Source organism: Sciurus carolinensis, chromosome 16 (assembly GCF_902686445.1).
Source record: "Sciurus carolinensis chromosome 16, mSciCar1.2, whole genome shotgun sequence".
Taxonomy (NCBI): Eukaryota; Metazoa; Chordata; class Mammalia; order Rodentia; family Sciuridae; genus Sciurus; species Sciurus carolinensis.
The window spans coordinates 36,390,040-36,403,693 of NC_062228.1; positions in this window are offsets into that span (position 1 = coordinate 36,390,040).

Genomic DNA, 13,654 nt, shown 5'->3' on the forward strand with positions numbered 1-13,654 from the left:
GAAATGAAAATTGCACAGAATTATTCCAAAGAGTAGAAACAACCCAAAATATTCAGCAGATGGCACTTCTACATGATAACATATCATCTGACCATAGAAAGAATTAACTAATTGGGAGTCTAAAGCAGGATTACAAGTTCAATGCCAGTTTCAGCAACTTAGAGAGGCCCTAGCAATTTAGTGATAACCTGAATATTAACAAAAGATCTGGGGCTATGTCTCAGTGGTTAAGAACTACCAAAAAAAAAAAAAAAAAAGTGAACTAATAGTGATGTTGAAGAGATATAAAATGAAAACAATAAGGTGCAGGATATACCCACATATATTTGCTTCAAGATGTATTAACTATCTCTGGAAGAATACAAAATAACATTAGGTATTTGTGGGGAAAAAAAAAACTTGCTGACTGACTAGGGGATAGCTGTAGAAGGGGAAATCTTTATTGGAATTATACTTGAGCTTTTAAAAGTTGGAATCTTGTAGGTTATTATTTAATTAAAAAATTAACTAATAATAACAGACTGAACACAATGCCTGGCACATAGTATGTATTCAACCCATAGAAGCTTATTATTACCATTGACTTAGACAAATTAAAGTCAGATACGGAAATCAAAGGCCATTGACATAAGATTGCTATTGAGGGAAATGTTTTTTGAGGTTTTCGCTCTTTTCAAAGGGCAATTGGGCTGGTTGTGGTGGTGTATACCTGTAATCTCCAATGACTTGGGGGACTGAGGCAGGAGGATCCAAGTTTGAGACCAGCCTCAGCAACTTATCAAGGCCCCAAGCAACTTAGTGAGACCCTCTAGCAAAATAAAAAATAAAAAGAGTGCTTGCCTAGTATGTGTGAGGCTCTGGGTTCAATCCTTAGCACCACATAAAAATAAATAAATAAAAGAAAGGTATTGTGTTCATTTACAACTAAAAAAATATTTTTAAAAAGGAGGTGTAATTGAAAGTGGTTAAGGGCCCTGGGTTCCATCCCAACTGCAAAAAAAGAAAAAGAAAAAAAAAAAAAGAAAGAAAGAAATCTGGCACATGCATTTTGACTTTGGCACTTGAGGTGGATATACGTTTTTAATAACCATTTTTAAGCCATGAAATGAGTGGTGATTACCTGGTTGAGGATGCAGAAGCAGCAGAATAAAAGCAGCATAATATATAGCATAAAAGTCAGAACAAGCTATAGTGGGAATGAGAGGATTATGATTTAATGGGGTTCAATATTTGATTACATCAGACCCCTCAGTTGCCATAGAAACAAAACCACCTCTTTGAAAAGGACCCTGATGGGACCAGTCAGGTACACATCTTAAAAAAAAAAAAAAAAACTAAATTAAAATGATAGCACAGAATGTCAATGAAAGCTCCTGAAATTTCAATATCTGGATAGATAAATGATGGAAGCATACAGCTAACAGGTGGAGTGGAATACAAACATCTCATTTGGGCTGATTGAAGCAGACTCCAAGTTGAAAAAAAAAAAAAAAGATATTTGCATCTTTATCCCGGATGATGGCTTCCAATGGAATTGTGGGCGTCGTAGGGACTGAGAGACAGAGAGCACTTTAGAGAAGACTCTGGATAACGTAGTGGGAGGGAAAGAAAGAGGGAGAGAGGTAGAGATACAGAGATAGATACAGGGACAGAGCCAGAAACAGGCAGGGGCAGAAAGACAGAGATGGGGAAGGAAAGAGAGAGCAAGACAGAGAGACAGACACGGACAGAGAGATCTTGTTGCCATTAAATGAAAGTCTGCTGGGTGAGGGAGGCTCCCTTTCAGGAGGGCAACCTGGCAAACTGTACTGAGAATATTGAAAAAATTTGTACTGGAATTCTAATTCCAGGAATCTGTGCTGAGATTTTCATTAAGAGCCATTTATGTTTGAAAAATCTTAAAAGAAAAAACTCTCCAATGATATCAGTGAAATTTAGGGACAGAAACTCAGGGCATGCCCTGTGCCAAGCACTTTACAATCATCCTCTTATTTCATCCTCCTGACAAGTTAGGAGGGAAGTATAAATCCTGTCCCTGTATTGCTGATGGGGAAACCAAGATCCAGGGAACATAAGCAATATGTGTGGGGTCAATAAGGAAGTAGTAGACCCAGGATTTGAACCCAGGTCCTTCTGACTAGTGACTCCAAGCTCATACCCATTGACATTAAATGAATCAAAATGTGGTTATAAGATGGATATGTGTGTGTGTGTGTGTGTGTGTGTGTGTGTGTGTGTGTGTGTGTAATTTTTTTTTGGTACTGGGGATTGAACCTAGGGGGGTGCTTAACTACTGAGCCACATCCCCAGCCCCTTTCTATTTTATTTAGAGACAGGGTCTCCCTGAGTTGCTTAGGGCCTTGCTAAATTGCTGAGGCTGGCTTTGAACTTGTGATCCTTCTGCCTCAGCCTCCCAAGTTGTTGGGATTACAGGTGTGCATTACCACACCAAGCTAAGATGGATATTTTATAGACATTAAAATTGTTTTGGAAAAATTTCAGTATCATGGGGAAAATGCTTAAAATCAATGAGAAAACCAGGTCAGAAAATACGTATATTACATAATTTCAACCAGGTCTTACTATCTTTATATATTTGGAAAAAAAAAAAAAAAAAAAAAAAAAACCAGGAAGAAAATTGTAGATTTTAAAGTCTTCTACTGTGTGCTTTTTTATAGTTTCAAGTTTTAAAAAACATGTTTGTCAACTCTGCAGAGTATTTTACTACAGTGTGATTTTCTAAGGATCAGACAAAACCCACTGAAGACCAAGGAGATGTCCAGGAGCAGAGACATCTTCTGACCTTCGTGAGTCAGAGGCCAACTGTTCACCAGGACTGTTTCAGTTGAAATAGGGATCACCAGGTCAGGGAACAGCAGGCCCTCTAGGGCTCCTTTCCTCATTCTTCTTTTTCCTCCTTTCTGTCTTCCCTGCTCCTACTCTTTCTCCAACTTTCTCTTTATTTTCCACTATTCAGTCTCTACTGGGGACTAAGGTCCACCAATATTTGTGAGTTGATTGACTGAGTGAGCATCAGTTTTTTTTTTTTTAATTTTGCAGCATTTATTTTCCTTGCTTCTGAGAGCAGTGCAAACTTAATTTGTCTCTCCAACTCTGCTTTAGTATTGGTGTGAATAAAATGATTCTACCTAATTTCTAAACTATGCAAATGGAGGTTTCTAAAAGAACAACCTAAATTATTAGTCTAATGACTATTTTACAAACTCTTAAGGCGCCAGCTCTCCACCAGCCTCACGTGATCTGAACTTGGCTGAAATCTTGAGCACATGACCTAGGATGCAAAATTGGAGAAGTGGATCATTCTGGAGGAGGTTCCTCAAAGAAACTGCTCCCTTGTAACCCAGATCTGCCCTGGGACCAGTCTTTCCTAAAGCTTCCATCTTTTGCTTTTTCTATTCTGTAAGCTACCCCATAGGTGCCTAAGGGTTATTTTTGTTGTTGGGTTTTGTTGTTTGCCATCAATTAGCCACAGAAGTGGACTCAGTGGCTATTTGTAGAGGGCATCAGTGACTTGGTTTAGACATACAAAGAAGGCTAGGTCCTCTCACTTCCTCCTCCTTTCATTGGGTTATGCCAGATCCTGTAGCCTGGATTAATGGCTCTTATTTTCAGATTTAGGAAGATGTTGCAGATTTGGCCATCATGCTGTTCAATCAGTGAATGATCTTGTTCTGTGATGCCTCCTCTTCTCTTTTTGCCTGAGCAATCTGAGCCAAGACTAGATGAAGGTAAACTGGCAAAGCAGTCGCTAATGTGGAGGGATGTTACATTATCACCTGGGCAATATGGGGCCAGTGAGCTCAGTTCTCCACCGAAGCAACCTTACAGGCATGGTGAGAAACAAATGAGTACCTCACCACTGGGGATTGAGTATAGCACTATCCACTTTTTTTTTTTTTTTGGTATGTTTGAGACACACATATCAAAGTCAGATAAACTTTTGATTCTTAATTAATGTAAGAGTGGCATTCACCTTGAATTTATTGTGTTTTTTTTTTTTTTTTTTTTTTTTGGATACGGGCAAATGAACCCAGAGGTGTTATACCAATGAGCCCTATTCCCAGGCCTTTTGATTTTTTTGAGACAGGGAGGGTCTCACTAAGTTGCTGAGGCTGGCCCTGAACATGTGATCCTCCTGCCTCAGCCTCCCAAATCGATAGTATTAGAGGACTATGCCTGGCTTTATTGTCTTTTTTTTTTTTTTTTTTTTTGGTGCTGGGGATCGAACCCAGGGCCTTGTGCTTACAAGGCAAGCGACTTTATTGTCTTTTAATCCTTCAATGTGATTCATGTGATTTTTTGATTTGGAAAACTATGAAATAAAACAAAAGAACTATAGGAAAGTGGGAAATGTTTTGTTAATTTATTTCAGAGCATTAACAGTGACTTGATAGTAGTTAAAGAAGGGTGAGGTAGAATTCTAGATATTTAGATGGACAATTTCCAACATATATTGCTGAAATAGTAAGTTAATGAGCGATTTGTCAAACTTGTATTTACTTAAAAATATTAAAGGAAGACATACATGCTGGGTGTGGTGATGCATGCCTGTAATCCCAGCGGCTCAGAAGGCTGAGGCAGGAGGATCATGAGTTCAAAGTCAACCTCAACAACTTAGTGAGGCCCTAAGCAACTCAGCGAGACCCTGTCTCCAAATAAAATACAAAATAGGACTGGGGATGTGGCTCAATGATTGAGTGCCCCTGAGTTCAATCTCCAGTACCCCAAAAAACAAAGAAAAAAAAGAACACATACACATAAACAAGTAAGTATTGCCTATATACTATATACATAGTACATGTGAATAAGTATTAAAAAAACCCCTAACATTACCTCTGGGGGTGGGGAGAAAAAAATGAGTTTAGGAGAAGTAGTTGAGGGAACTAAGCTTTGTTTGTTAGATATTTTATAATGTGGGTGTATTTAAATGTTTCTGATACAATTAAAAACAAAACTTAAAAGACAAGCAAAAGTGGAACTGCTGTGGTTGAAGGAGAAACAGGAGGGACTTTGCATGCCCCATGTCCCTCTCTGGACATCTTGTGCTGAGTTTGAAAAACACCCATTTAGTTCAAAATCTTTATTTTTTAATAAGGGAAATTCAGGTCCAGGAAAACCTGTCTGAGACTCAGAGTGGTTTTTGTTTGTTTTTTCTTTTTTTTTTGAACAGGATCTTGCTAAATTGCCCAGGCTGGCCTCAAACTTGTGATCCTCCTTCCTCAGTCTCTTGATTAGCTGGGATTACAGGGATGCTCCACCATGCCTAGTTCCTATTATTTTTTTTTAACCAGATAAAACCCATGGGAAGTCAGAGAAATGTCCAGGAGTTCCCTCCTTTTCCCTGTATCACTGCTATCCCAGGATATCCTTCCCAGGAGATGGGAATTCTGACTGCCTTGGTAACAGACCTGTTTGGATTAAACGTGAGCATGTTATCTATCCAGCGAAGGTTAATAACCTAATGGTTAACAGAAGAGACTGGACTACAGGGAGATGGATCATGCTAATTGTATCCATGAACACAACTGCAGAGATTAAAGAAAGGAAACTGCTCGTTCCAAGTTTGGAGGAAGTCTGATTCTTGCTGTGGTTACCAACACCCACTACCAGGCTCTCGGCAGAGGGATAGCAAATGAAAACAGGGATCAAAGGGCAGTGGTTGGGCAAGGGAGTCAAGATGCTGGTGTTTGCCCTGGCAAGGTCACTAACCAGTGGATTTTTTTCATCTACTCAAGAAATATTTTTGAGACTCTATAGCACCTGGCACTGAAGAGATATTGGTGAACAGAACCTAGTGAACCTAGTTCTAGCCAGGCATGGTGGCATATACCGTAATGCTAGCAACTTGGGAGGCTGAGATAGGAGGATGGCAAGTTCCAGGCCAGACTCAGCAACTTAGCCTAAGCAACTTAGTGAGACCCTGTATCAGAATAAAAAATAAAAAGGGCTGGGGATGTGACTCAGTGACATAGTGACCTTGTGTTAAATTCCCTGTATCCAAACAGACAAATTAACAAACAAAATAGTCCTTATCCTCTGGGAGACAGAGAACAAAGAAATTCATAATTACAAATTCTGAACATGCTTGGAAGGAAACTAACTGGGTGTTATGATAGAGAATGAGAGGGTGATGGGGTGAGATCTAGTTTACATTGGGTGGTCAAGACAGGCCTTCATGAAAGGACATTAATTAGGCGAAATAGCATTCACCTATACTTGGAGGTACCTATTTGATCCTGAGAAAAAGCTGCTGATAAATGAAATACTTCTAAATTGGAGCACATGAAAGTTCAAGGGAGAGAGTCCCTGAAAGGAACCTGCTGTGAAGGCATTGCTCAGAGGCTCCTTTTTTTTTTTTTTTTTGAGTTAGGGTGTTCTAAGTTGCTCAGGACCTTGCTAAATTCCTGAGGCTGGCTTTGAACAAAATACATACCCTCCTGCCTCCCGAGCCTCTGGGATTACAGGTGTGGCCAGCGTGCCAGGAGAGGAACTGGCCTTTGATGGTATGAATACCCATGGCCTGATTTATTTACTGATAAGACGAACATTTATTGAGCTCTGTGTGCTAGCTACTGTATGAAGTGCTGGGACAGCAATAAGAACTGGGGCTTAGTGATAAGAACGCAAACCTGATTCTTCCCCTCTTGGGACTCACTGTTAAAAGGGGGAGGGAGGAATACCAGAGAAGTGTGAATGGTGCTAAGTCCTACAAAGGAAAAATACATGAGCTTATGGAATAAGAATAACAGACTTCCTGGTTCAGGCTAGGGAGACAGAGATGGCTGTGGTTACTCTGCCCTGAAGAGATAAAGACTGCTCAAGAAGGTTACCTGTGTGTAAAGATCCTCAGGGACAGGAGCTTAGCACTGAGTGGGACAGAGAAAAGCAGGTGTGGCTTGAATAAAGTGATCAGGGGAAGAGAGGGGTTTGGGATAATGGAAGTCAGCTGGGGCCTAATGACGGTTTGTAGGATTGCATTTTAAATGCAGTGTGCATTAATGGAATGAGTAGGAGAGGGAAAAGTAGAAGGATAGAGACCAATTAGGAAAAAATTGCTTTTATTCAGACAAGAGATGCTTGTGACTTGGAATAGGATGATGGTTGGGGAGAAATGAGAAGTGTTTAAGTATTTTATATCTGCTTGGAGGGTGGGTTAACATAACTAGCACATAAATTGCATGGAGAGAGGTAAGACCTTTGTTTCTGTCTTGAGAAACCAGATAGATGGTAATATCACTTATTCAAGTGGAGAATCCTGGATGAAGGTCAAGTATGGGGGTGACTGATAAAATGTTTGTATTTAGACCCTCTGATCTTGAAATAGGTAGTAGGCAATTGAATATGTAAGACTACTGCTGGAAATTAAAGTAGTTGCTACATTGTAGAGTTGTAACAAGATTGAATAAATTTGCCCAGTGAAGGTTGTTTTAGTCAGCTTTTTTGCTGCTGTGAATAAATGATCTGATCAGCACAATTATAGAGGAGGAGAGGTTTATTTGAGGGCTTACAGTTTCAGAGGTTTTACTTAGTCCATAGAAGGCCGCCTCCATTCCTCAGGGCTTCAGGTGAGGCAGAACATCATGGTGGAAGAGTGTAGCAGAGGGAAGCAGCTCGCATCATTAGGAAGCAGAGAGGGAGAGAGTCCCCACTCTCCAGATACAAAATACATACCCCAGGCCCCAATTCCCACCTCCTCCACCATACCCTACCACTTCAATTAATCCCATCTGGGATTAATTCACTGATTGGGTGAAGACTGTTACCACCCAATCATTTCTCCTCTGAACCTTCCTGCATTGTCTCACCTGTGAGCTTTTAGGGGATGCCTCACATCCAAACCATAACAAAGGAAAAGAATCAGAGGAGGAGTTGGTCCCCCGCTAAGATCCCTGAACTTCAATATTTTTAGGACTGGTAGATTCTGAGCTGTTGTTTCTTTTTATTTAATTAAATTACTTTTTTCCTTTGCATTGCTGGGGATTGAACCCAGGGCCTCATGCGTGGTAGGCAGGCATTCTACCATTGAGCTGCATCCCCAACCCTTTGTTCTTTTTAAACAGTATTTCTTTAGATCAGTTTTAGATTCACAGCAAAATTGAATGCAAAGTACAGAGCATTTCCATATACACCCTACGCTCACCGCACAGCCTCCCCCATTACCAACCACCCCCACCAGGATGGTACATATGTGTTTTAGTCAGCTATTTCATTGCTGTGACTAAAAGGACCAGCACATCCAAACTATAACAGTTTGTTACAATCAATGAACCTACATTGACACATCATTATTGCTGGGAGTCCATAGTTTACATTAGTGTTCATTTTTGGTTGCACATTCTGTGAATTTGTTCAAATTTATAATGACATGTAGTCATCATTATAGTATCATCCAGAAGACTTTTCACTGCTCTAAAAATCCTCTGTACTTTGCCAATTCATTCCACTCATTTTCTCCTTCCACACCCCTGGCCACTATTGATCTTTCAAATGTCTCCATGGTTATAACTTTCTCCAGAATGTCATATGGTTGGAATCATGAAGTAGGCACATTCTATGATTCTATTTATATGAAACCTAGAAAGCACTAATGTATAGTTACAACAGATCAACGGTTACCAGGGGACTGGAAGTAGTTTGTGTCTGTGTGTGACATGGGTAGTGGTGGTTGGTGGAAAAACAGCATAAAGGAAACTTTTGGGTTAATGATACTTTTGTTGTGGTGGTGATTATTCAACTGTATACATTTGTCAAAACTTACAGAGACATCTACTTAAAATGGGTACATTTTATTATGTAACTTACAATAATAAAGTTGATGTGAGAGAAAGAAATGGTACCGAGAGATTGTTGTTCACTTTGCCGTTTTTTCCAGTGGTAAAATTTGAAAAACTATACTATAGACTATATTAACCAATATTAATATTATTATACATAGTATAATATAGTGTGTATTATACCAGGATATTGACATTGATGTAGTCCACTGAGGTTACTCAGATTTTCCTGATTTTACTTGTGCTTATTGTGTGTGTGTGTGTATTAAGAACTACACAGACAAGTACAGTGGTTCACCCCTGTAATCTCAGTGACTCAGGAGGCTGAGGCAGGAGAACCTCAAGTTCAAGGTCAGCCTCAGCTCCTTAGCAAGACCCAGTCTCAAAATAAAAAACAAAAAAGACTGGGAATTCAGGTCAGTGGTAAAGTGCCCCTGGGGCATCCAACTTCACCTCCAATGCAAAGAGGGCCTTGCCTGGGACTCTTTTCTGACAGTCAGTTCTCTTGCTGATGGCAGTTATTCCAGATTCTGGTGATACAACCATGGGTTGTTCTCTTGCTTAATGTGCTGCCCCCCCATTGGAGTGTGAGCTCTGTGAAGCAAGGGCTAAGTTTGTTCCCTACTCATTCCCAGGGCTTCACAAAGGACCTAAAGGCTCAAGAGGAAACTGACTGGAAGTACCTTACAAAGTGCTAAAGATTTATTTCCTTTTGCAAGTTTAAACTGCCCTCTAGTGGAAAGTACAAGCCAGAATTCAGGGCTGGCTTTCATTCTTTGTTTCTGTTTTTGTCAAGCCCCAGACTCTCACATCAGAGTGATAGAGATCTCTCTTTCTTCTCTCCCTGAAGCCTGTGGACACTGTGGACTACCTTCCTTTGCTATGGAAGATGCTTGGGCCCATCCTGACCCTATGTGGAACTCTGCACAACTGTAGATAGACAAGCTTCCCCGGGGGGCGGGCCCTCGTAGGGTAGTGTGTGTGGGGTGCCTCCTCCCCTTCTTTGCTGTCTAGAACATGCACTGTACTGGTCCACATCTGCTCTCAGATACTCATTCACATGGACATCCAGTAACAGTTGCTAATGGGACTCTTTCACTATCTATAGGGTATTCTCCTCTTGGGGAAGCTGGTAGACTGGTTTGGGAAAAGAGAGCCTCAAATACAGTCAACCTTTACTGACTTTGACTCAGGTAATGATGCCAATGATTAATCTGTGGTTGTGGGAGGCCACTGGGTAGCAGCAATTGACACAGCCCAGGCCTCTGGATGCTTGACTGGAACCTGAAGTCATTTGGTTAATGACATTGTAATATTACATTGTATAGAAAAGAAACAGTATTAATTTAGTTTGACCCTTTAGTAAGCAGGTCTTACTAAAGTAAGTAAAGTAAGTAGTAAGTAGTGGTGCTAGCAATACCAAGAAGAAACATGACATGATCCTTACCTTTAAAGAACTCATAGTCTCTGATACAATATAACAAGTAGACCAGGTCTCAGAAGATGCAAACTAGTGGTTTTATTTGGCTGACATGATATTTACCTTTAAAAAATCTAGTTGTCAATGTTTTAATATGGGAGATTTCTCATCAAAATTGAGATTCCTGGCTTCTCTTTAAAAGGCCACTGTGGCAACATTGGGTTCATCCTCCATTTCCTGATGAACTAATCCAGTAACCTCAACCCCCTCCTGTCTGCAGCCTGCCAGGTTTCTCTGAGCATGGAAATTTGAGACCCCTGTTCTAGGAGCAGCAAGAGGGGAACAAATAACTCTGTAGACAGGGATAGGGTTGTATAGATTTCTCAGGAGGCCTGAGGCCCAAATGTTTTCTCAGCAGCACAGTGGAAGGTAGTGGTGGCTCATGCAGACTGTGGCAGTGAGGTTGAGATGGAATGAGAGGCCTGTGAGCAGCAGAATGGACTGCACTTAGGTTTGGCTTTGCAGCCTTATGAATGAGAATCACAGGCAAGAATCCAAGGTCAAGATTTCAGCAGAAAAGTACAAACTGAAACAGAATCAGGAGAGAAGTCAGCTTTGAAGGCATCCACGTCAATTGTGAATGATGTTACTTGGGGACAAGGGGATCTTTGCCATAACACAGATCCTCATCCAGTAGGTCTGGGTTGGGGAGAGAGATAGAGATGGTGCATTTCTAACACAATTCTGGTCCCTGGAATAGACTGAGTAGGGAGAACTCATAACAGTTGCAATCTGGTGGGCCATTTGCCCATGTGGCCTGTGGAAATAATGTTTTTCTGGCTTCCATATTTAAATTTAAAAAAATTTAGTTGCTAATAGTTTAACATCCAATGTTTTCAACTTTAAAATCTGAATTTGTCTGCATTCATTATTCTGTGTCATATTGCTGAACGTTAATTGATTGTTAGTATTTTTCATAATTGAAATTTACTTGTTAATATTTTTTGCTTTATTGTGTATCTTAGGCAGGAACCTCATCTGTCTTGCTTGAATCTAGAGCAATGTCTAGCTCATAGTCTATTCTGCACATATTTATTATTTGTCCAATGAATGAGCAAATCTGCTTTCCTGCATGGTCACAGGCATTGCCACAGCCCACATATATCTTCAAGATATGCCCTTGGTAATTACCCAGGGTTAGGGCATCTGAGGGGAGGGAAAGGAATGAGGGTAGGAAGCAGTAGTCAGAGAATGAGAAGGAAGATCTGGGGAGCAAAGGCCAAGAGAGAACAGAATCCAGGGACTGGTGGTCAGTATAGTGCAGGCTGCTGTGGGAGGAGAGTGATGTGGAGTCTGGAGGGGAGGCTTCAGGGGGAGCATGGCTTTCTAGAAAGCAGTAAAAGGAATGCACTACTGAGTCATTTGGGGCTACAGAGAAAGAAAGCATGAAGGTAGAATCTCAAGGTTTCAGTTTGGCTTTGGGAAGTCTCTTTTTTCTTTTGTTTTCTTTTTCCTTTCCTTTTCTTTTACCTTTTGGAGCACCGTGTGTGGACACAGGGTAAAGATCTAAGGTGAGAAAGACTGAAGACATACAGAAGACATGGTATAGTGGGTGATGCTCCACCTTAGAGCAGGTAGAAAGTGGTGATGAGCCACAGTAGAGGGGTTGGAAAGGTGAAAGGAGAAAACCCATTTCTTAGGATAAGGGGAGGGGAGAACAGGGATCTCAAACTCCCAAGAAAAGTGTACTCCTGCTGTCACAGTCACACCTGTAATCCCAGGGGGTTGGGAGGCTGAGGCAGGAGAATCGTGAGTTCAAAGTCAACATCAGCAACTTATCCAGGTACTGAGCAACTCAGGGAGACCCTGTCTCTACATAAAACATAAAAAAGACCTGGGGATGTGGCCCAATGGTTAAGAGTCCCTCAGTTCAATCCCCAGTACCAAAAAAAAAAAGTTTCCTGGTTTTTTTTGAGACCTGAAAGGTCTCAATTGAAGGGATGACTCTAGAAACCTTTTAGAAACCTTCGCTATAATCTGAGCAAGTAATGAATAAATGTTGTAGGTTGGGAAATGAGAAGGGATATGTATAGCAAATGTATCTAGCTTAATAAATAATGAACTAATGCTGTTGCAGTGGAGTTTGTATTTTGTCTCCGACCCTGTTGCTTCTTGTTTCTTTCCAAGAGTTTTCCAGAAGCATGTTTTGGGTACTGACTTTATGGTTGATTAAATATTTGTAATTAAATGATAAGAGCTACCTTGTCTCCAGTGCTAACAGAAGTGGGTGAGGAGAAATGCTGTCACTAAAGAGGAGAATTATGAGAAAGCTAGCTTGGTCTTCAAGGCCTGTTGCTAGTCTCGATTTTATTATTTTCTGTGTTTTCACATTGTGGTGCTCAGTAAATATTTTTTTTTTTTTCAGTGAGTGAATAAATGTAAGGTTAGTCTGCACAAAGAGGAGTCAAAGAAATCTTGTTTATCTGGAACAGCTAGCTGAATTAAATGCAGGTTTCCCCTGTTGCCTCTCCTGGTTCTATTTTGTTTCAGCTGTAAGTTTTCCCCTCAAAGCAGTGAGTGTAAATGTTTCCCTGTGACAAGGTTGTCAGGTTAACTTTCATGACCAGGTTCTTGCTCTTTGTGGACTCATCCTACCCGGTGTCCTAGGAATCTGTGCTTTCTCAGGCTAACCTCAGCCTGGCAATTAGGGCCTGGTAGAGGAATTAAAGGGTGGTTTCTGCAGTCTGGCTGGTTTCAAATTTTGGTTCTGGTAAGTTCGATTACAGAAGTTACTTAACTTTTGGTGAATCCATTTCCTTATTTGTATGATGGGTATAATAATATTTCTTGTCTCATAGAATGCTTTTTGAAAATTAAATAAAAATTCTGGTAAAGCATGTAGCAGTGTGTCTTACATACAGTGCTCAGGAAATGTTAGTTATTATTATTGGAAGCTACTTTCCTTTAATTAATGAAAGTTAAATTTACTTACTGTGATTTAGCATTCTTTGAAAATACTCTGTGTGTGTACGTGTGTGTGTGTGTGTGTGTGTGTGTGTGTGTGTCTGTGTGTAGGGGGAAGCTGGTTCTTGGTAGTAAAAATTTGGGGGCCACCTAGACCAACATCCTATTAACATTTCATCCTACAATCATTTTCTGAAAGGTGAAGTGATTTGACCAAGGTAATACCACGAGTAATGGCTCAAACAAGTCTAAATACTATGTTTTTGACTCTAGATATATTGTATTTTCCACTGGACCCTACCCATTTCCCGGTACGCCTTGATAGCTTTTCAGAAATTATACCAAATTATGTCCCAATTCAACTGTGTACAAGTATGTAACAGTAAGCCAAAGGAAGGGAATTTGGGAGAGAACAGCGGTCCCACTGGCCGGTAGATGGCGCCGAGGCTTTGCCGCGAGGTTGGTGTAGGCTGGA